General features: G+C 42.8%; 1 protein-coding gene across 3 annotated transcripts in view; it reads left to right on the forward strand.

Annotated features, from left to right (window-relative positions):
* LOC123505748 (sodium-dependent neutral amino acid transporter B(0)AT3-like) overlaps window positions 1-7,500 on the forward strand; it is a 56,546-nt gene that overhangs the window by 23,099 nt on the left and 25,947 nt on the right. The window lies entirely within an intron of this gene.

Below are 7,500 nucleotides of genomic sequence, written 5' to 3' on the forward strand. Positions count from 1 at the left end.
ACCTAATATAACACAAGGAAAATCACGAGACAGGGACCCACAAACCTCACTAGTCCCCCGTCACCTCACGATACCAGACACACTAAGAAAGAGAAGGGAAAACAGGAACTCTCTAGGGAAAGCTGGAGGAATGAAAAAGAGTAGGAAAAAGGAGAAAAGAAAGAGAAAAAATGGAGAAAGAAAGGAGGAAGAGAGAAGGAAGAAAAAAAAGGAGTCTGTGTTGGGAAAGTTGGAGTAAATTGAAAAAGAAAAGAAAATGGAGAAAGAGGAAAAAGGAGAAAAGGAGAAAGATAGAAAAAAAAGAAGGAAAAAATAAAAAAAAAAATGCTTGTGTCGGAAAAGCTGAAGTAGATTGGAAAACAAGAAGAAAAAAGTAAAAGAAAGAAGAAAAGGAGAAAAAGAAAAAATATAAAAAAACGAAAAAAAGCAAGATGAAAAAATGAGCCAGTATCGGAAAAGCTGGAGTAGATTGGAAAAAAAAGAAAAGAAAGGAAAAAAAGGTGTTGGATTTGCATACTGTATTGGCTGAGGCTCTAATGAATTGATCCCAGCGGCCCGCACATCACCTGCCTGCCTCTCTACCTCACACACACACACACACACACACACACACACACACACACACACACACACACACACACACACACACACACACAGAAGAGCAGAAGCAGTCACACACGGAGAAAGAGATAAACAGACATTTTTGTTTATTAATTTCAAGTAAACACATCCTGGTTCATGAATCAGTCTTCACCTCGTCTGTACAGCTTCCTCATCACTCACTCACCATCAATAGCCTCCTGCCACATTACTGAGACTATTCTGTTCACCTGCTACTCTATCTCACAACCAACGCCTTCCTTTCTGTCTCCTTTTTATAATGCCTAACATAAACAACATATTCAAAAACTGCACTGGAAGCAACAACAACAACAACAACAACAACAACAACAACAACAACAATAACAACAACAATAACAATAACAACAAGAATAATACTAACAATAAGAGCAACAAAACACTAACAACAACAACAACAACAACAACAACAATAAGAATAACAACAATAACAATAACAACAATAACAACAACAACAATAACAACAATAACAATAATAAGAATAAGAATAACAACAACAATAATAATAACAACACCACTGTTACGTTCACCGGTTAAACTGGTAAGATTGGCATCGGAGAGCCGGTGAACAATAACAATAAAAAAAAACACTGCAGGTTCAACTGGTGAGGAAATGTAAAGGGGTCACTTTAAAAGCTACTTTAATAACCCATAATGAAATTGACACATATATAACAAGAAACATGAAACACATATATAACATGAAACACAGGAAAATGGCATACACATATACATATAACACAGTAATAAATACAACAATAAAGAACCCAACTTAATACCTAACAATAATCCTAATCCTATATAGAGGCAATGTGGAAAACACGGACGAGGGAAGTGATACTTATGCGGTGTCGCAGTGGTGAAATGCTGGGTGATGGTTGATCCCACGGCAGAACCAAGAGGCGTTGTGTTCACTGGTTGAGGCTTGGATCTCAACTCCCAATCCAGAAAACCAAGAGCTGGCTCAACACTTTCGGTTGAGTCGAAAGGGCCGCGTGAATCCAACTTCGGGACAGTAGCCGGGCTTCATGAAACGGTGACGTGGAAGGTTCACGAGACGGTGGCGTGGAAGGTTCACGAGACGGTGACGTGGAAGGGAGGCGGAGAGGTGGCGAACGAGGTAACAAGCGGAGGAGGTGATGGTAGTAATGCATGTTACGGGCGGGCCGTAACATTTCCTCCCCCCTAAGACCTCCGTAATGGGCTCATGAAGGAGGTGAGACGGGAGATCTTGATAAGGCGTCGGCGATGATGTTGTCCACCCCACCACCAGACACAGCACCTCGCAAAGGAAGAACCTGCAGAAGCTTGAAGCGCACATCGGAGGAGACGATGACGAGGAGGCGATACACGAGCCAGACAGCGGTGATGGTGGTGAGAGAGACCAGCCAGAACCAGATGAAAATGTAGATCTTCTCGTTGATGATGTTAACCGCCAGCACACACATGGTGTCGTGGGTCTCGATGGTTCCCGAAGGGCCGAACTTCCTGAAGGTGCACTTGGTGACTCTGGGGAAGATGCGTGTCATGGGATCGATGCGCTTCTCGGGGTCCATGTCAGGGAAGTTGATGACCTCCGTGCCGTAGGTGAGGAAGGTGCCGCCCAGGAACAGGTCGGTGAAGTAGATGTTGCCCTCCAAGTCCTGAGTTATGTAATTTATAGCCCTCTGGAAGGTGGCGGGAGCATTAGACACGCAAAGGGCATCACTTGGTATTGGTATAGTCCGAAGGGAGTGATGAAGGCGGATATTATTTGGGCCTCGTCCGAGAGGGGAATCTGGTAGTAACCTTTAAGCAAGTCTATAGTGGTTACAAATTTGGCTACTCCTATACTATCTATAAGGTCCTCTATCAAGGGCAATGGGTAGGAGTCTGGCAATAACTTTTAAGATCAGACTGTTGTGAAGGTGTTAAGGAAAGAAACACCTCATCCAGGTTGGACATGATTTGGCTGTTTGAGGGGCGTCCTTTAGGTGACGAGAAGAGGAATTCGATGTCGGACTCTTCCTCGGGGGGCACAGGACCAGACTCCTTTCCTATCAGACATACAGGTACAGCGCGAGACAAGTCGTCCTCTGGTTCTCTGGAGTGGTAAGGTTTCATTAGATTAATATGAACAAGTTGGGAATCCTTACGACGGTCAGGAGTGTGGACCACATAATTTAATGGACTTAGTTTTTGAGCCACAACATAAGGTCCCATGAACTTACTGTGAAGAGCATTGCCTGGAGTGGGGAGAAAAGTAAAACCTTGTCTCCTGGTTTGAAACTTCTCATGACAGATTTGGGAAGAGAATTCTGTTGCATTTTAGTTTGAGATTTGAGGAAGTTTGATTTAGCAAAAGATCTGACTTCACTGATTTTATTCTTAAGGTTACTGATGTAGTCAGACACACTGGGGCTTGAAGGAGTATTTTGAGTAAACCATTGATCCTTTAATATTTTGAGAGGCCCCCTGATCTGTCTACCATAGAGTAATTCAAAAGGGGAGTAACCTAAAGAATCTTGAGGAGATTCTCTTAAAGCGAAGAGAAGGAAAGAAATACTTTCATCCCAGTCTCCTTGATGCTCCAAGCAATACTTCTTCATCATGGATTTTAATGTTTGGTGAAACCGCTCCAGACAGCCTTGGGATTGGGGTGGTAAGCCGAGGAGGTAACATGGTCGATGTTTAGCTCATTCACTATCTGTTGGAAAAAATGGCTAGTGAAATTGCTACCCTTGTCAGACTGAATTTGTTTTGGAATTCCTACCGAGGTGAAAAAATGTATTAGATGTTTTACAATGGTCTTTGATGTGATGTTCTTAAGAGGGAATGCTTCAGGGTACCTGGTAGTGGGATCCATGAGGGTTAACAAATACTGATTCCCTCGTTTGGTTTTGGGTAAGGGCCCTACGCAGTCTAGTATGATCTTTTCGAAGGGCTCCGTCTGAACTGGAATAGGCGTCAGAGGAGCTGGCACAAGGCGTTCGTTAGGCTTACCCACAACTTGACATATGTGACATGTTTTACATAGTGTGACACATCCTTTTTCATTCCTGGCCAAAAAAATGTTGAAGAGCCTTCTTGTAGGTTTTTGGATGCCTAGATGACCTGACAATCCATCATGAGCTAGTTCTATAATGGCTGGTCTTACAGACAAGGGATGACAACTTGATGTGTTTCTGACCAGGTGTCTAGTTGTTTCAGTTCAGGAGGTCTGTAGGCACGCATCAGGACTCCTTCCTGATAATAAAAACAAGGCAATTTAGACATATCCTTTGTCTCACTGGCCACATGTCTGATCTTAGCCAAAGTGAGATCCTGTTCCTGAGCATTAATCAAATTCTCCTTTGAAATGATGTCATTATACAAGTTGTCAGTAGAGGCAATCATTGGTGGAGGAGGTGATGAAAGGGCAGGGGACTTGGACTGAGACCTGGTGACTGCACACACTGGGAAGAAGTGAGGGATGTTTCGTCCAGGGTCTTAGTGGGACTTTCTGTTAAGGGAGAATCAAGAACAATTAAGTTTGGAACAGCCAAGTTACCCGCAAGATCATTACCCAGTACAAGATGTACCCCGGTACTGGCAGTTCACCAGGTTTAATGGCTACCTCAACCTCTCCTGAAATGAACGGGCACTGTAAGCTAATATTAGCCAAGGGATAGGAGAGCTGTGATTCGAGACCTGTAAGGATCACCTTCTCCCAGTGAAAGCCTGTTTGATGTTAGGGATGACATCTTCCCTTAAGATGGATTGGGCAGCACCTGTATCACGCAGAACCTTGATATTTATTGCCTTGTCTTTACCATCAGTCAGGACACTTTACCTTGATACATGTACGAGTCATAAAGTTCTAGAGGAGAGTTGACAGGGTTAGCTAGGGCCACTGGTTTCTTGTTCTCAAATGTGTTAGGTCTAGGGGCCACAAAAGAAAATTGACGTTGAGAACCCTTGCAATTTGGGTGTCTACATTTCTGGATCGTGTGACCTGGCTTCTTACAGTATGTACACCAGGGGGAATTATATGCATTTGGCGAGAATCCGGTTGGCTTACCACCCGCGCCCCCAAAACCTTCCCCAAAGGAGGACCTAACATTAGACAGTGAACCACGACCTCTACTACCCAGGGATCCCATCAACAAAGCAAACGCATCAGCCACTTTAGCGGCAGACATAAGATCACTCTCTCCCGTTCTTCCACATGCCTCAGAATATTAAATGGTAACTTGTTCTTCCATTCTTCCAGGACCATTAGATTGAGCAACTCCGAAAAGGTGGTAATGTTAAGGGCGGCTAACCATTTCTTAAATTGTCTTAGTTTCTCACTAGCGAATTCAACATAGGTGTGAGACTCTGGTTTCACATACTTTCGAAACTGCTGTCTGTATCCATCAGAAGTGATAGAGTAGGCGTCTAGAATGTTACCTTTGATCTCTTCATATTCTACCTCATCACTAAGGCCGTTGTATACCCTATAAGCTTTTCCTACTAGCTTAGGGACAAGGAGAGACACCCACTGATCCTTGGGCCATTTATTCCTATTAGCAATGCTCTCAAAAGCGCGAAATGACCCGTCAACATCAGATTCATCAAAAGGGGGAACTAGCGGAGCAGCTGTAGCAGGATTAAAGCTTGCTAACTGTTTCTTTATATCTATTTCTTCCCTCTAAACTTAGCGTCATTTCGTAGGGTTAACTCCTGAATTTCTAACTCTTTCTCCTGCCTTCTAAGTTGTAACTGAAATTCTCTTTCTTCCTTTTCTGCCTGTAGTTGCATTTGTTTTTCCTGCATCCGGTATTCTAGTTTAAGCTTCTCAATTTCCCATTGACTTATCCTACTCTTATCCTGTTCTTCCTGGGGACTGTGTATTATAGTCCTCGTAGAGGCTGACATGGGAGTTAACTCTTCTATGGCATTTCCTAGCAACTGACCTTCTTGCACTAGATGTTCAACAACTACATTCTTAATGACCTCTTTAGTCATCTGAGACGTGATGGGAACATCAAAATGTTTAGCGATGGCTTTCCATTGGTCCTTCTTTATATTAGCATATTTAAGTTGTTCCAGAGAAGGGTCGGCACAAAATCTTCAACGTTAAACTGAGCGGAAGCCATATTAAATAGATGTTAAACCACAACAAAAAAATGATAAGCGAATTACTTAAGTGAGGAACTTGGCAGAGTGATAATAAAGGCAACCTTGGAAATTACCTAGATTATACTTAAGTAAACACTTATGAGTACAATCACTAATGAGGGGTAAACTAGAGAGTTACGGCATTAAGAGGGATCCGGATTACTCTAGTTACGAGACTTGAGAGTGAGGAGCGAATTGTACTGAGACTTGTTATTGATAAGGAGGCGGATTAGTCTGAGAGACTAGTTAAAATGGCCGATTCTAACTAGCGAGAAAAATGATCCGCGAAGTGAGGGCATTGAGGGTTCGCATGAACATATGATGATCCCAACACTTGGATAACACTTATTACACACCTGCCTATGTGCAAAAATAGAGATAAGTGCTATCGGTGAACACGCCTTTCTACCTGGTTTCCTGCTCTACCACTGCTATGCGATACCAATGAAAGTCACGAAGCACGTTTAACCCAAAAGGAGCCACTTGAACGCACAAAGGTAAATTTAAACCACACGCAGAGTAAGTCACAGAAAAAAACACATCAGAGTCACAACACCACAGAAACACAAGCAATCACAGAAAAAAGTCACTGGAAAAATGGAACACTGAACATGGGTTATAATGGTCCTGTCACGGTCGCCAATTGTTACGTTCACCGGTTAAACTGGTAAGATTGGCATCGGAGAGCCGGTGAACAATAACAATAAAAAAAACACTGCAGGTTCAACTGGTGAGGAAATGCAAAAGGGGTCACTTTAAAAGCTACTTTAATAACCCATAATGAAATTGACACATATATAACAAGAAACATGAAACACAGATATATAACATGAAACACAGGAAAATGACATACACATATACATATAACACAGTAATAAATACAACAATAAAGAACCCAACTTAATACCTAACAATAATCCTAATCCTATATAGAGGCAATGTGGAAAACACGGACGAGGGAAGTGATACTTATGCGGTGTCGCAGTGGTGAAATGCTGGGTGATGGTTGATCCCACGGCAGAACCAAGAGGCGTTGTGTTCACTGGTTGAGGCTTGGATCTCAACTCCCAATCCAGAAAACCAAGAGCTGGCTCAACACTTTCGGTTGAGTCGAAAGGGGCCGCGTGAATCCAACTTCGGGACAGTAGCCGGGCTTCATGAAACGGTGACGTGGAAGGTTCACGAGACGGTGGCGTGGTAGGTTCACGAGACGATGACGTGGAAGGGGAGGCGGAGAGGTGGCGAACGAGGTAACAAGCGGAGGAGGTGATGGTAGTAATGCATGTTACGGGCGGGCCGTAACAACCACCAACACCAACAACAATAACAACAACACCACCACCACCACCACCACCACCACCAACAACAACAACAACAACAATAACAAAAACAGCCCCATCGTCACCCCCACACAAAAAAATCTATCAAACCAATCAGAAAATAAAACTAAAGAATCTAAACTTGAAAATAAATAAATAAATAAATGAGATCTGGAAAAATAAATAGGAAGGGAGTGGTTTTCAGATGGAGTGGGGAGATGAGTGGAGTGAAGCTGTCAGTGCTGTACAACCATGGAACTTTAAGAAGGGAAGTTTAAGAATATAGATGAAAGATAAGGTAGATAGAAATAGATAGGATGGATAAGACATAGATTAGGCAGATTTCATATAAGGTTCTGATCGCTTGTTGCACTTTCCTTTAGTCTGTTTCTATAATCTTATCTCTCCCACCTCCAATGAA

This window comes from Portunus trituberculatus, chromosome 18, assembly GCF_017591435.1.
Source record: "Portunus trituberculatus isolate SZX2019 chromosome 18, ASM1759143v1, whole genome shotgun sequence".
NCBI lineage: Eukaryota > Metazoa > Arthropoda > Malacostraca > Decapoda > Portunidae > Portunus > Portunus trituberculatus.